Genomic DNA, 17,746 nt, shown 5'->3' on the forward strand with positions numbered 1-17,746 from the left:
ATTAAATATTCATATCTCTGGATTACAAAAGCTCATATTGAAAGTATTGTATCAAAGGAAGTGTAAATTCCATTCTAAGTCTAATTTGGGCGGAAAAATCGTTATTATAAGTCCAACATATTTGTCTTCTGCACTTCAAACATGTTTGTCTTCCGTATGTATATTGATATGATTAAAGCAAACTTTTGTATAATTATGGTTTCTCTTTTGTATGTGTTCGCATATGTTGCAACAAAGTTGACTTCTGTGCAAAACAAGAACTACATATTTCACAAGAATGTGGTTTTTCCCCTGTATGTGTAAACATATGTCGTAACAAATGTGACTTCCGTTTAAAAGAAGAACCACATACTTCACAAGAATGTGGTTTTTCTCCTGTATGTGTTTGCATATGTCGAAACAAACTTGACTTATATGTAAAAGAAGAACCACATATTTCACAAGAATGTGGTTTTTCTTCTGTATGTGTTAACATATGTCGCAACAAATGTGACTTCTGTGTAAAAGACGAACCACATACTTCACAAGAATGTGTTTTTTCTCCTGTATGTGTAAACATATGTCGCAACAAATGTGACTTTCGGGCAAAAGAAGAACCACATACTTCACAAGAATGTGGTTTTTCTCCTGTATGTGTTTGCATATGTTGAAACAAATGTGACGTTTGTGTAAAAGAAGAACCACATATTTCACAAGAATGTGGTTTTTCTCCTGTATGTGTTCGCATATGTGGCAACAAACTTGACTTATATGTAAAAGAAGAACCACATACTTCACAAGAATGTTGTTTTTCTCCTGTATGTGTTCGCATATGTTGCAACAAATTGAACTTTTGTGTAAAGGAAGAACCACATACTTCACAAGAATGCGGTTTTTCTCCTGTATGTGTTGACTTATGTCGCAACAAATGTGACGCTTGTGTAAAAGAAGAACCACATACTTCACAAGAATGTGGTTTGTCTCCTGTATGTGTTAACATATGTCGCAACAAATCTGACTTACGTATAAACGAAGAACCACATACTTCACAAGAATGCGGTTTATCTCCTTTATGTGTAAACATATGTTGCAACAAAGTAGACTTCCGTGTAAAAGAAGAACCACATACTTCACAAGAATGTGGTTTGTCTCCTGTTTGTGTTGACATATGTCGCAACAAATGTGACTTTTGTGTAAAAGAAGAACTACATACTTCACAAGAATGTGGTTTGTCTTCCGTGTGTGTTCCCATATGTTGCAATAAATGTGATTTTCTCGTAAAACAGGAACTACATACTTTACAAGAATGTAGTTTGTTTTCCATATTTGCATATAGTAAAACCAACTTTATTTCAATGAGAAAAAATTATTAGTCTATAGTACGTGTTCGAATGTTCCACAATAAAAATGACGTTTGACTAATAAAAACCTACCTACATTTATTAAAAAAAATATTTTCTATTTGTTTCTATTTTACTTAACCGTTGGTCTTTGATTCATCAAATTTTTACGGAAGTATTTTTCTTTTTTCGCTTTAGACTTAAAGTTTTTTTTTAATTATAAACGCATGATTTTTTGCGTAATCATTTTTGTGCATTTTTCACATTTTAGTTTATGCATTTTTCGATGTTTAGTTTATTTTGCAAAAACCAAACAAACTCTTAAACATTTTCCCACCTTTGTTAGTAAAATATGTGTTCATTTCATCAACTCTAATTTGTGTTTATTCTGTTTAGATACTAAATAAAATTTTTCTTCTTTCTTAACATTATAGATGTATGACTGTTTTTGCAGTTTTAAGTTTTCATGCATTTTTACATTGATGGTAAGGCTATATGTAAAAGAATTGATACACATAACAAGAACAATGTTTTGAATTACTTTGCATCAAATTTGATGTCACGTGTTTCACTAGTGTACGATTTCTTTTCTTTCTGATATTTTCATGAATGTTATATGTGGACATTTCCAAATATGTGATGAGTTTCTTACATCATCAACGGAAAATGAAGATCCATTCTTATCAAATAATTGATTTCTGTTGATTGCTGCAAACTCTGAAAATATAAAATGAATATATAAACTAGATTTCATGTGATATTTAAATTTTTACATATTCTTATAAAAAGTAAACAAATTAGTGATTATTAATAGGTATACCAAACTGGCCTAGTTTAGGTGCGAAAACTAATAAATAAAGTAAAATTTCCCTTAACTTCAACTTGCGATATCTCGTTTGTTTTTTGGGTTATTTTGATATGGTTTTGATTTAAATAAAATTTCATCTTTTGTCTTTATAGATATATAATTCTTTTTCTTGTGTCTTTAATAGTTTTTTTTTCAGGATTTTTCAAGTTATGCCTCTAATTTTGGTAAATGTCGCTTTATTTTTTACACAAAAAAATGCTGATGTTTTTCAAATTTGTTGCGCTTCATATTGTGAGTCTCTAAGTATATAAAAATGGTATCATTTTAAAGAAAAAAGGTCACTTAATACCATGGCGACATTATGAAAAGGTTATAAGTTGTTTTTCTAAAAAGAAATCCAACTTGAAAACTTCAGTGAAAGAAACATGAAAGAAATTTTATAGTAAGAATTCCGAAAAAGGCATCGTTTTGTAGAGGAATATCTCCTCTTTAATAATCTGTTGGTGTCATGTTTTTGGCCCCATAAATCAAGGAGCGCACACTAATAAAAGTTGGGGTACCTACAGAGATTTTCAACTTAATGACAGAGAGACCAATTATCAACTGTCAGCTAGCCAGTAGCCACACAGCAGCACAACGTACTGACTGACTGAACGGGAAAACATAAACAAACAACTCGTTTCACTATGGACTTACCAAAGTTCTTAGGTGAGTTTGTTTTTTCTTTAATATTTAAAAGTTATAGAAAGATATTTTTAATTAATATTTTTAGAACGTCATTAAAAAAAATGAAAATTTACAATTTAAAAAATAATGCCAGTTTATTTTCTATAGCTTTTTTCAAACTTTCATATGTTCTTTCGTCGCTTTCTCCTTCGGTTACAGTTGGATAAACTTCAGCATTGTTAAATTATTTTAATTAAATTAATTAATAAAACCGTGTACAAAACATTTTTAGTTGTGTGGGACTGACGGAAACTTTTATTTTTTTCGGTTGGATAAACTTTAGCATTGTTAAATTATTTTAATTAAATTCCATAAACAAAACGTTCGGCTAGTGGCTTATGGCGATAAAGTATGTGTTTTTGTTATTGTTCAGAAACATAAGTTTTTTTAATTATGAAAAAAAAGAGAATTAAAAAAAAATATTTAAAATAAATTACTTAAAATAAGCATTATTTATTTACTATTTTTTTGTTTTGGATTCGCCCAACATGTCTAAAATTACGCTTTGTAGAAAAAAACTGACTAAACTCAGTTCGAAGGTTATATATTAGCAAATATATTAAATTATTTTGTTCTAAAATTTTAAAATAATTACATAAAACCTTTTTATGTCAGCATTAACAGAAATTGTGACAGAACGCATATTATTTTTTTTTGTCGTCACCTGTACATACACTCATAAACAAAATATTCAGTAACTGACTTATGGCGATAAAATATACATTGTTGTTATTTATTCAGAGGCATAAATGTTTTAATTATGGAAAGGAAAAAATATGACCGGCCCCCTATTTATAATAAATATTTAAATATTAAAAACCCGCCGAATATATGTCAACTTATGTCACAGTAACATGTATTAAGCGAGTTTTTAACAGTATTTTATCTGTTTTTTTATTTATAACATCTTTTCCCAAACTTACCGTGTTAAAGAGAGAACCAGACTCCATCTTGAATGTTCCAATACATCGTTAAACACTGTATGGTGTTCGAGCTGAATAAACATGTTACATCGAAGAAAAACTCGAAAAATATATCCGGTTAGGTAGAAAAGTAACCTATCTTGCTTTTGATAACATTTATTTGTTATATATTTGTTTTTTGACAACTTTTTCGAATCTAGGTGTACAGTAATAAAAACCCATGTAACCATGTGATTGAACTTTAATTTAAATTAACCACACGTGGTCGCAAAATGAATGCTGACGCTCAAAGTGTATACACATTTTGACTCCTCCCTTTACTTAAAAATTCACCAAAAATCAGGAAAGTTAACACCTATTATTTTTTCTTACTTTTTCATTGCTTTTACACGTTGTTTCTAACGTGAAGAATAAGTTTAGCCAAACTAATTTTGAAATAGGGTATATCAAAGGACCACATATAAAAATGATACCACTATAAAAACAAATGAAATACTAGATAAAATTGAGCAAACATAATTACCAAAATTACAGAAAAAGATTTTAAAAAAACAAAAAAAAAATGGTGAAGTTTGTTGAGTGAAATGAATTATTGAAAGAAAATTAATTGAACTAATAGAAATGTTAAATAAAAAAATGTCACATTTCAATATTTTTTTAATAATTAAATTCTCAGTGTTGTCGAAATTAAAAATTAAGTGATTTTTTTTTATTAGACTTCTTTCGAAGCTTGCTACCTTGAAAAATACATTTAAAACCCTGTTTTTTTTTAAATAAATTGAAAAATAAACGCAATTAAAAAAATTTAATTGACAATTGAAACTTTAAAAACATATTAAACATTGCAAAAATTACTTATCTCACAAATTAACGTCCAATAAAGTAGATCCAGTCTTCATACAGTAATTCGGTTATAATAAATATCTTTCCCAAACTTAAAAATTAAATCTTTTTTTTTTTTTTTGGAGAGAGAGAGTGCTTTAAAATCGCCGGGGAGTGCCGCCTAAAATTTTAAAGAAGTAAATTTTAAGAGTTTAGTGCCTTTCAAAGACGGTTATCATAATTTATCATCATTTAATTTCCTTTTCCCCCCCACACCTTTCCACGTGGTTCAGTAGTTAACCAGTGCTCCTGTTGCGGTCAGTCAGCTATCTTTACCTAAGTTTTAATTTCTAGTTAAAAGAATTTTTCATGAATGGAATCAGCATTTTTTAAAATTATTTTTTTAGTTGTATATATTGTATTTACTCTTTGAAGTTAAGGAGGGTAAAAAAGAAATTGGTGACACCTAGTTGGTGACGTAGGCAAAAAAAAAAAAGACACTGCGATTTCGACCCTCACTAATAAAACTGCTCTGAGTGACTAGTTGGTAATTTTTGTTCCTTTTCTTTTTTATTTTGCTCCTCCAGTTTATTTGGATGCTTCATAGTTAAATGTTTTAACATGTTGGTTGTGGTCATGTTAGATGGTTTTATTCCTCGCGATATTTTAATTTGACAGACTTTGCAAATGGCTTTCAACTCATCGTCTTCAACTTCAAAAAGACTTTTTTTGGACTTTGGGCCATATTAGAAAATTCAGTTTATCTTTAAACAAATAATTTACTATTAAATTTTGTTTTAAAGCTAGTCACTTATTTGGATAATTAATTGAAAATAATCCGCTAAAAAGACAAAAAGAAAAAAAATATAAAGGGATGGGGCGGTAAATTGTACCAACCAGTAGTAAACAAAAAAACTTATAGAATTTAATTTTTGAAACCAATGTATGAAAGTTTACATAATGAAATGCAAATATGCATTTTCGGGTTTGTATTACTGTCCACATAGATTCGAAAAAGTTGTAAAAAAAACAAATATATAACAAACTAATATTATCAAAGGCAAGATAAGTTACTTTTCTACCAAACTGGATACATTTTTTTTGTTTTTATTCAATGTAACATGTTTATTCAGCTCGAAAAACATGCAGTGTTATCCGATGTATTGGAAAATTCAAAATGGCGCCCGACACTCTCTTTAACATGGTAAGTTCGGGAAAAGGTGTTATAAATAATAAACTAGACAAAATACTATTAAAAAAAACACCCAATGTATGTCAAAATATGTCACGGTAACATATATTGAGCGAGTTTCTAGCAGTATTTTGTATAGTTTATTATTAACTAGCGGGGGTACCCGGCGTTGCCCGAGTGTTTGTTTCCGGGACGGGGGGGGAGTTTTAAAAAATGTTATGGTAGGTAAGTAGGAAGGATCAAACCCGGAGTCATGAGTAAAAGTAGGAAAATAAAGTGTGAAAAAAAAAAACAAAAAAACATCTGCAACGTTAACAGTTCGGCCACCAAGAAAAGTCCATTCCAGTTGTTTAGGAAAAAAAAAAAAAAAAAAAGACTACGGTAGGTCGGCGCGAACGTGAAAATATAATGTGAATTGTCCAGCACGCTAACCACTACGCCACAGAGCACTGCAGCTTAGTTTAGTGATTTTAAATAACTTCACATGAAAGAACTACGAAGCCAAACCGGTGTTCTCTTCTCAACTGTTCCTTGTGAACGATCCCCAAACGGTGTTAAGTGGTGGCAGGGGGAGGAGGAATTTATAAGAGAGAAAATATTTTACCACTTCCATTGATCTTAACCGATTTTGGCCGTGACTCCTCAACAGAAAAAGTACATAAATCTAAGATTATCGAGGAATTTGAGAAATAATAAGCCTATAACACACCTCAGATATTGTTCTGCCGTTTGTGCATATTATATTTGCATGAAATATCTTGATTTTTAATCCTATTAAGGTCAAAATCAGACGGGAAAAATGAGTTCATTTTATTTATATAGAGATAACATCTTTTCCTGAACTTACCGTGTTAAAGAGAGTGTCGGGCGCCATTTTGAATTTTCCAATACATCGGTAAACACTGTATGCTTTTCGAGCTGAATAAACATGTTACATTGAATAAACACCCGAAAAATATATCCAGTTAGGTAAAAACATAACTTATCTGGCCTTTGATAACAGTTATTTGTTATATATTTGTTTTTTGACAACTTTTTCGAATCTATGTGTACAGTAATACAAACCCGCATTTTCTTTTGAATTTTTTTTTTGGTTGACTGTGTTCAATTCACACATGGTTGATGCGGTTCAATATTGCTAAACTATAAGTCCTTAGTAAAATTCTATTTATAAATACTTTTTAAAATGAAATTATTTAATTAATCGTAAATATTATTCAGACATAAAAATTAATTGATTACAAAACCTTTTAAAAATATATATATTAATTTCTTTTTCGTTTGGCAAAAAAATGCGCAAAACTTTTAATTTTCAATTTAAAATTCTAGAAAAAAGATTATTATTCTGTTTTTAATATAATCAAATTCAGGGTTTTATCTTTCTGGAGAAAAAAAAATAATGGATTTTATTTCAATGAAATTAAAAAAAAAACTTGACTGAATTGAATTAATTACCCTTAAATTAACGAAGGAGTTATTTAATAACTTTAGGTTTGTAATAGATAGGTATGGGGTCGATTTTTTTGAAACTTCAAAAGAAACCGACTACTGTCAAAACTTTGCGAAATAATACAACGTGATCAATTTCATTTAAGAGATATTTCTTTCAAAAGCCTTCTTTTAAAAAAAGAAAAAAAAAGTATATTGTTCTATTAAACCTTTTACTGTTTAAATAATTTGACTTTGATCCTTTTATTTTAAGAAAATATAAGTTGAAAAAGCATTTTCATTCACTATTAGAAGATTTGTCAGTAAAAAAAAACAATCGCCAAAAAGATAAGCGTTTTTTTTATTTTTACTCGCAATGTAGAGCCCTGCATACTTCTTTTCAAGTAAACTCTTTTGTAGTTTTGATTACAATAGATCTGAATGAATGAACCTTGTAAGGGAGGGGCACTAAGCATTGCCCTGTTAATAATGAATTTCTCTGGTTTCTTTTTATAACATGCTACATTTCTCTCTTGCGGTTAGAAATATCAGGAATTTTTTTTATTTTTTTCAACATCAGACTAAAAGAATCGTAATGAAGGAATCGGAAAATTAAGGTATTTTTTAATAATGCGATTCCGATTCCGATACCTCCCAAAATACACGATTCTTATGATTAACGATTCCGATTAATCATCCCACCACTATTAATAATAATAATAATAATATTAATGATAATAATAATAATAATAATATTAATAATAATAAGAATAAGAAGAATAATAATATTAATAATATTAATAAAATAATATTAATAATATTAATAATAATAATATTAATAATAATATTAATAATAATAATGATAATAATAATAATAATAGTAATTATAATAGTAATAATAATAATGATAATAATAATAACAATAATAATAATATTAATAATAATAATAATGATAATAATAATATTAATAATAATAATACTAATAATAATAATAATAATAATAATAATAATATTAATAAGAATAATACTAATAATAATAATAAGAATAATGATAATAATAATAATATTAATAAGAATAATAATAAGAAGAATAATATTAATAATAATAATAATAATAGTAGTAATAATAATAATAATAGTAATAATAATAATGATAATAATAATAATAATAATAATGATAATAATAATGATAATAATAATAATAATGATAATAATAATAATAATAATAATAATAAGGTCGGATTTAATGTGAGGAAATCCATCTCCCTAAAAAGGGCACTCTTGATAGAAACAAAAATAAAAATTGCCTCAATCTAGAATTGTCAGAACATATACTACACTTTGCTCCTAGCTAAAAAAACAAGGAATGTACAGTACCAATATTGTTGTTGGCTACCTTAAATGTTAATATTCCAAATAATATTCGATACTTTTAAAAGCTGCCTTTGTATTGTTTTTGTTTTACATTCTATAAAAATAAAAGGAGGTTAAATTTCACTTTTAAATCCGGGGACATTTTTTATGCATTCTTTTTTTGTTCTGTATTAAATAAAAAGGATATTTTCATCAGTAATTTAATAAACAAAAGATACCGTAAAAATATTGTTGTTGGCTTTTTTAAATGTTAAAATTCAAATTCATATTTGATATTTAAAAAGTTCCATCTTATCCATTTATTTTTTAATTTATATTTTATAAAAATAAAGGAAATTTTAAATCCAGGGAGGGGACATTAACTCATACATTATATATTTTTAAATAGGACACTTCCACTTACTAATAATAATGATATTATTTAGAAAGCTATTCTTAACATGAGAAATTGGTCCTTGCTAAGTAATTTGTACTTTCACCTAACAATTGAAAAAAAAGGCATTTTAGACAAAAAACAAAAAATGAGGTCAAAATCAAATACATCACCAACGATTGTTACCAAACGCAACATAAGTAACTCTTCTACCTACTTAGATCCATTTATTTTTTATTTACATTCTATAAAAATGAAGGAAGTTTAATTAAAAAATTTTAATCCGGGGAGGGGATATTTACTCATACATTATATATTTTTTAAAAGGATACCTCCACTTACTAATAATAATGGTATTATTTAGAAAGCTATTCTTAACATGAGAAAGGGGGCCCTTGCTAACTAATTTGTAATTTCACTTAACAATTGAAAAAAATTAAATATTTCAGACAAAAACAGAAAAAGTGGTCAAAATAAAATAAATCATCAATGATTGTTACCAAAGGCAACATAAGTAACTGTTCTACCTATTTGAATAATTTTTGTTTATGTTTTAACTTATTTTGAAGCGTTTATTTACTTGAAAAAAATTGTGCTGACTCTCATATTAGAATTAGAAAAATTGACTGATATAAAACAGCTATACTGGAAGTCCCGATAACCATTTAAAAATCAATAACTAAATAAAATAGTGGAAGAAACCACAAAATAAATGTCACAATGACACCTTTTTAATGGTATTTTTGGTTGATTAAATCGTCATTAAAAATTTGTGGTAAACACTGGAATATTTAGACTTCCTATGTGTAACGATTTTTGTATCTGTGGCTTATTAAATTGTTGAAGTACAGAATAGTTAACAACACTTAGGATCTAATCCCCAGCGAAAAAAAAACGTAAGAAAGCAAAAACTGATATGAGTACAGGCCAATAAGTCTCCTGTGCGTCATCAGTAAGTTGCTGGAATCTGTGTTAAATACAGAAGTAATCAACCATTTCAACAAAAATAGCCCTCTTAGGGACACTCAATATGGTTTCCGTTCTGCTAGATCTACAGCAGATGTGCTTACGGTTATATCTCATAGGATTAGCAAATCTCTCGATGGAGGCAACCTTTCTAGGGCAATTGCTCTTGACATATCTAAGGCCTTTGATAGGGTATGGGATAAAGGTTTACTTCACAAGATCTCTAGCTCTGGTATAGCTTGAAATGTCTTCTCAATTATTAAATCATTTCTTTCTGATACGTTCATAAGAGTAGTAGTTGAGGGGCAAAAATCAGAAGATCACAGTATTAATGCCGGTGTCCCTCAGGGGCCCATCCTTGGCCCCATTCTTTGCCTGATCTACATTAATGATCTTCCAAATCACATCCTTACATCATTTGTAGACATTTATGCTGATTACACTACCATAAATGGTAGCACATCTAAGACAGTAAACGGCCAAGTTCTCCCTGATTCTCTCTCCTCTGATCTTGAGCACGTGGTACAATGGGGAAAGGAGTGGCTGGTTACTTTTAATGCATCTAAAACCAAGCTTCTCTCTTTACATCATCAACATTCTGATCCACATCTGGCATCAATTGAAATGAATGGCCCTCGTCTTCAGGAGGCCTCAAGTTTTGATAAGCTTCTGGGCTTGACCATTACTCCTGATCTTAAATGGAACACGTACATCAAATCTGTAGCCAGGGCCGCTGGAAAAATGGTGGGGTATTTCTATCGATCCGGTAGATATCTCACTGCTGATGCAATTCTCTATCTATATAAGAGCCAGGTACGTCCAAGGAAGGAATACTGTTGCCACATCTGGGCAGGAGCTGGTAGAAAGAACTTGTCCTGCCTTGATAGAGTCCAAATTAGAGTCCATAGCCTCGTAGGAGATGTCGTTTTCTCCTCCTTGCAACCTCTATCTCACAGAAGAGATGTTGCGAGTTTGTCTCTGATGTATCGTTATTTTCATGGAAAGTGTTCGACTGAGCTTCAGTCTATGGTCCCCCCTCGCCAAACTTTCACAAGAAACACTCGTCAGCTGAAAACACTATCAATAATTCCCCCCACTCTTTATCTGTGCCTAAACCTAAACGTAGATTCCATGAACAAAACTTCTTTCTTAGAACTGCACGCCTGTGGAATTGTCTTCCGTTTACCTGCTTTCCGGCTGACTACAATATGTTTTTCTTCATTGTCTTCAAGTCTAACGTAAATAAGTTCTTGATGAGCCGTTTCATATGAGTTAACAAATTTGCCGAATTTTCATTACTGATGATTACTATATTTTCCAATTTCTACTATACACTCTTTAACCCTTATCCTTGAGTGGCCTCTGGGCCTTGATAATGTGCTGATGCCTGTCTAAAAAAAAAAGCTCCACTCTCTTCCCCTCCAACAAAAAGAATTACATATATTATTGACTGCTAACTGGTCATGAAGTGGGTTCTCATTTTATGTTAAATTTATATAAGAAAGTGATTACCCCCCTCCAAAAACTTCGATATTTATGATTTCTAAATTCTTTTTGCGGATATTTTAAAGCTGTTAAAACGTAGTTGCCAAAATAAAGTCAATTTTTTTTAAAGGAGTAAATTACGCTACAACAACAAAAAATATTACCAACTGGTCATGAAGTGGGTGCTCATTTTACGTTAAATTTATATAGGAAAGTGATTACCCATCTTAAAAACTTAAATATTTATTAGTTTTGTATTTGTTTTGCAGATATGTTAAAGCTTTTTTATAAAAAAATATTATGTACTTAACTGTAATTTCGAAAATAGTACTATTTTTAAAATTACGAAAATTCACCGAGTGCAGATAGTTATTCATAGGTAAAAGTAACTTTTTCGAAAAGTTAGGTAAAATTGCATACATATGTAGACAATGAAGATTTAACACACTCGGAAGTTTACATTTCTAGTCTATAGTGATACTTCTTTTTTTATTATAGTGATAGACTTTTTTTTTTACTAAATGAGTTTTCATATTTTTTTCATATTTTAAATTGGTTTGCAATAAAAAAAATAAATGTTTTTAATGTTTAAAATTATTTTAACAGTTATTGAATTTTTAAAAGAAAAAAAAAACTTACCTTTTATTCCAGGAATTCAAAAAAAAAAAAAATCGGGATGAATTCGTTTTTTTTCTTTGTGTTCAAAACAAAAAAAAAATCAGGATGAACTAGTTTTTTTTTTTCTTTTGTGTTCAAAACAGAAAATTTGTTTTGTTTGTTAGGATTTCAGAGTCCATAGATCGATTTTTTTTTACTCATGTCGTTTTAAGCAAAAACATTATTACATACGTAACTAAAATTTCGAAAATAGTAATATTTTTAAAATTACAAAAAATCACCAAGTGTAGATAGTTATTTATAGGTAAAAGTGACTTTTTCGATAAGTTAGGTAAAATTGCATTTTTCTTATTGACAGACTTTTTTTTTTACTAAAAAATACAATAGCAGTTGTTCAACTCAATGAGTTTTCGTATTTTTTCATATTTTTGATTGGATTGCAATAAAAATGTTTTTAATGTTTAAAATTATTGTTAAAGTTATTGAATTTTTAAATTGTTAAAAAGTAAAAGAAAAAAATCTTACCTTTCATTCAAGGAATTCAATACAAAAAATCGGGATGAATTCGTTTTTTTTTTTTGTGTTCAAAACAGAAAATTTGTTTTGTTTTTTATGATTTCTTTAGTAAATTGATACAACTTTTGTTTTGTGTGTTCAATTCATTAAGAAATAAAATATATGAAAATATAAAAGAATCAAAATTAAAAGATGAAAAACACGATTTAAACGTGAAATTATTTAAAAAGAAAATCAACTGTTAAAGAACAAAGGATTTAAATCATCATAAAACGGTGTAATCATTATTTTGTTCCTCGTGTAAAAATGTCCATTTATTCGTTAAGAGTGCCGAATTGTTTTTCTATCAAGTTGAGATTATTTTTGTCAATACTTAAGGTTTGTTGCAATTTATTTTTTTTAATACAATGTATTAAAAAATAAAAAAATATGAAGATTTATTTTGTAAATTCATTTTTTAATTACAATTTATTTGCCAATACTTAACTTTTATTTTGATTGTTTTGTAAAATTATTTTTTTATTATACAATTTATTAAAAATATATGAAGATATTTATTTTTTAAATTATATTTATATACAATTTATTTATTTTAATTTTAAAAATTCATTTTTTTTATACAATTTATTTAAAACTGTTAACTTCTGAAATACCGATTTTACTGTTCACGTATTCTTTGCATAGTAACATATCGGTGATTAGGAGGAATTTTATTCCTTTTATGCGATATAAGAATTGGGAGTATTTTTCACTCAATCTCCAATCATGTCAAGTTATGTCACGGTAACATATATTGAGCGAATTTCTAACAGTATTTTGTCTAGTTTATTATTTATAATACCTTTTCCCAAAGTACCCTCTCCGAGAGACAGTCGGCTGCCATTTTGAATCTTCCAATACATCGGTAAACATTGCATGTTTTTCGAGCTGAATAAACATGTTACACTGAATAAAAACACGTGAATTATATCCAGTTAGGTAGAAAAGTAACTTATCTTGCCTTTGATAACATTTATTTGTTCTATATCTGTTTTTTGACAACTTTTTCGAATCTATGTGTACAGTAATACAAACCCGAAAGCTCTGCTTACTTAAAACAGTTAACTTCTGAAATACCGACATTATTGTTCACGTATTGTTTGCGTAGTAACATATCGGTGATTAGGACGAATTTTATTCCTTTTATGCGATATAAGAATTGAGAGTATTTTTTCACTCAATCTTCAGTCTGGGAAGCAAAACAATTTTACATTAGTAAACGATTTTCAAATGACACCGGTTTTTTTTGTCGCCCATTGTTTCATTACACTCGTCTAATAAAACGTGTGAAATAGTTTCGCTATTTTCTTTAATATGAGGATTATTTGGATTATTCGGGGGTAATGTCAAAATATAAGTTAGACTTTATTTTAAAAAATACAAAACGTTTTAGTAATCATTATCATTATTATTGACAAATTATTTAAAAAGAAATATCGTTCAGAAATTATTTATAAACAATTTTGTAAAATTCATTTTTTTAAATACAATTTATTTGTCAATACTTAAGGTTTATTTCGATTTATTTTGTAAAATTAAGTTTTTTTTATTATACAATCTATTAAAAAATTTAAAAAATATATTAAGATATTTATTTTGTAAAATTGATTTTTATATGCAATTTATTAAAAAAAATTGTTAAAAATATGAAGATACGAAAACCAGGTTTGTTTTCTAAGGTTGAACATTTCATTTTTTTTTTTTTTTGAATTAGTCGAATTACTGTTACCATCCAAGATGAGAACAGTAGCCCGAAGTATATTGTCCTAATTTTAGAAAGGGCAGATAACTCTGTCCTAAATCGGTTCAAATTCAAGTTATTTTAAACCAAGTAGTACTTGGTTCAAGTACTAATATATAATTTTATTGATTTCACTTTTCCTTTTGTTCAAAATATAAGTTGGACTTTATTTAATAATCAGCTTCAGTAATCATTAGAACTATTGTTTCATGTGTGAGGATGCCCACGGATAAATGTAACATAAAACCAGTCGTTGTGTTTACTCGGCAACCATCTTTATTTAATACTCTTCTTACACCGGTCATTATAACTATTATCATTATTATTATCATTACTGACAAATTATTTAAAAGGAAATATCGTTCAGAAATTATTTATAAACAATTTTAAGTAACTTATGCAACTTGTTTTTCTTTCCCATTGGTTACCTTTTTGTGTTCCAAAATGTTATATATATAATATTTAAAAAGAAAGTTGTAAGCATTGAATGCAAACTTTTTGTGGAGAAAGAGGCTTAGCGTTAAAGAGACTGCGCGTTTGTGCTTGCAGAGCACAAACTAAGAATCAAGATGGCGCCCGCATGCGTTTATGTGGAAAAAAGTCTTGTGGAATCTCGGAGAATCTCGTACCCTGATTCCATAAATAACGAGGAGAAAAAAGCGGGAAGAGAGACGATTTTGAGTCACGAAAATGAACGGACGTGTGTAAAAGAAGAGGTAGAAGAAAAGAGTGTGGTGAACGAAACAAACAACGACTCGGTTGAAAGTAGAGTTGTGCAGGAATGGGTGGAAAAAGCAGAATTAATATGTCAGCTCAGTGGGGTGAAGCGTATAGAAGGCGTGGTTCCAATGCGCCTCACTGGGGGAGCATATGCAGTATACCAGCAGTTGGCTGATGAGGAAAAAACAGATTTTGCCTGCATCAAGCGCGCCCTTTTTACAGTATTTGCATTAGATCCAATTACTGCATGGAAGGAATTCATGGTCCGAAAATTACATCCCGGGGAAACGGTGGATGTGTATCTTGCTGAGCTATAAAAGCTATCGGTCCTTTTTGGAGGGATGTCAGACAAAGGCTTGGTGTGCGCCTTTGTTGCAGGATTACCTAAGAGTGTGGAAGATCTGCTCCGTGCCTCATCCCAAGTGGACAAGATGGACATATCGGAAGTATTGGCGCGGGCACGAGCAATACTAAAGAAAAGCCCTAACACTATAGACCAAGTGGCAGCTGTACAACCATCACAGGTTGGATTGCACGACCTGGGCGCTGCTACAGCCTGCTATAAGTGTGGAGGACCCAACCATTTGGCCCGTGATTGTCTTTCGTCATGTCAACCAACTCGGAAACTTGATGGGCCGCAGTGCTACAAGTGCAAAATACGCGGACACCTGGCCCGCACCTGTCCGGGAAACGGGCAAGGGGAAGAAGCTACAGCGCCAGTCTTCTCCCCAGATCGTCATTGAGCAGGGCGCTACCCACTGTAAGCATACACATTAATGGAAGTGAGCGCCTCGCGCTTGTGGACACTGGGTGCACCCAGACTCTCGTAAGCAAGATATGCTGTGCCACTTGGAAAGCAGAGAGAATTCCGGTACTAACTGTAGGCGGAGGTTCACTAGCCTCTTGTGGGGTGAGCATTATCTGCGCAAGCATCAATGACGGGCCTGCAGTAGCCGTGCGAGCCCTGGTGATGGAGGGAGAGCTTCTCGGGTATGACCTACTCTTGGGTATGGACTTGATTACACAACTGGGTGGAATTACCGTGGACAGAACCGGCATGGCTGGCTTCTTCCATACCCAGAGGATGAGCTTGGCCCCCCGCGAGGGCTGATTCCCTTGATGGCCATCGTACAAGAGACCAAACAAAGAGTCCGCCCCGTCCTAGACTACTGTGAGCTCAATGAGCATGTCGACCCATATACAGCAAGGGCTGATGTGCGTGCACTCAAATTAAGGGAGTGGCGACAGCAGGGATCGAACGTGGCAACTCTGGACCTACGCAGCAAATACGCATTGAGAAGAAATTGTGGCCATTTCAGACTGTGGAAATTAGAGGAACCCGATATTGTCTAACCAGGCTAGGGTTCGGTCTAAATGTGGCCCCAGGCATTATGACAGCAATCATGCATGCTATCCGGCAGCAAGATGAGGCAGTGCAACAGGCAACATCCTCATACATCGATGATATATTCGTCAATGAGAACCTCATGTCAGCGCAATCGGTTAGAATGCGCTTTGAAAGCTTTGGACTGACATGTAAGGAACCAGAGCGTCTGTGCGATGGAGCAAAAGTTCTTGGCGTGCACGTGCGCAATAGCAAGGAGGGACTTTGCTGGAGAAGAGGAAGTCACGTTCCCAAGGTCCCATCAAACATCACTCGACGAACAGTGTTTTTGCTTTGTGGAAAGATGGTAGGCCATTTCCCTGTGTGCGGTTGGCTCAGGGTGGCCGTGGCAGCCATAAAGAGACATGCAACAGCCGTGTCGTCGGGATGGGACGATACAATACATGATGCCACCTTAAGGAGCATATTGACAGAGACTGTGTCCAGAGTGACCAGTTCAGGGAAAGTGGTGCATCAGCGGGAATGAGTTCACGGTCTGGGTGGATGCTAGTTCACTGGCCCTTGGAGTTGCCCTTGTAGTTAAATTGAAGATGCCCTTGCAGTTATTGAAGATGCCTGTTGGCTTCGGCCAGAGAATGATTCGAGGCACATAAACCTGGCCGAACTTGGTGCCACATTGAAGGGCGTTAACTTGGCGCTTCAATGGCATGATATGTAGAAACATATCATGACTGACTCGGCATGCACTCATCGGTGGATAACCGATGCATTAAGTGGAAGAGCACGGCTGACGATACGAGCATCGAGTGAGATGTTAATCCAAAGACGGCTTGCCACCTTGGTCGACACCATCACAGAGTACGACCTGACCGTGGACGTAGTGTTGATCAGGTCTGCACTCAACAGAGCAGATGCTTTGACAAGAGTCCCTCAATGATGGCTTCTGGCTGGTGCTTAGAGAGATGCTGATAATCTGCAAAACACATGTGCAGCAGTTGTGTGTAATGTGGATGCAGCGCGCATCATGGACATTCATCGACAGTGTGGACATCCTGACATCAAGTGGACACTGTACTTTGTCAAGATGATTGATCCAGGAGTAGGAAAAAAGATATCCAAAGAGTGGGGGAAAGTTGCGAGGCCTGTCAATCCATCGACCTAGCTCCAGCACGATGGAAGAAAGGGGAGTTAGGAGTGAGTGGTAAGTGGCAGAGAGTGGGCATGGACATCACACACTACGGTGGCAACCACTTCCTTACCCTCATCGATTGTGGATCTACACATTTCGCAGTCTGGAGACTCCTCGGGCGCCAGGACTCTTGCAACATAAATTATTTGACTTCCTGACTTC

The sequence above is a fragment of the Euprymna scolopes genome, chromosome 46 (genome assembly GCF_053919585.1).
Source record: "Euprymna scolopes isolate OS-2025 chromosome 46, ASM5391958v1, whole genome shotgun sequence".
In the NCBI taxonomy this organism is placed as follows: domain Eukaryota; kingdom Metazoa; phylum Mollusca; class Cephalopoda; order Sepiida; family Sepiolidae; genus Euprymna; species Euprymna scolopes.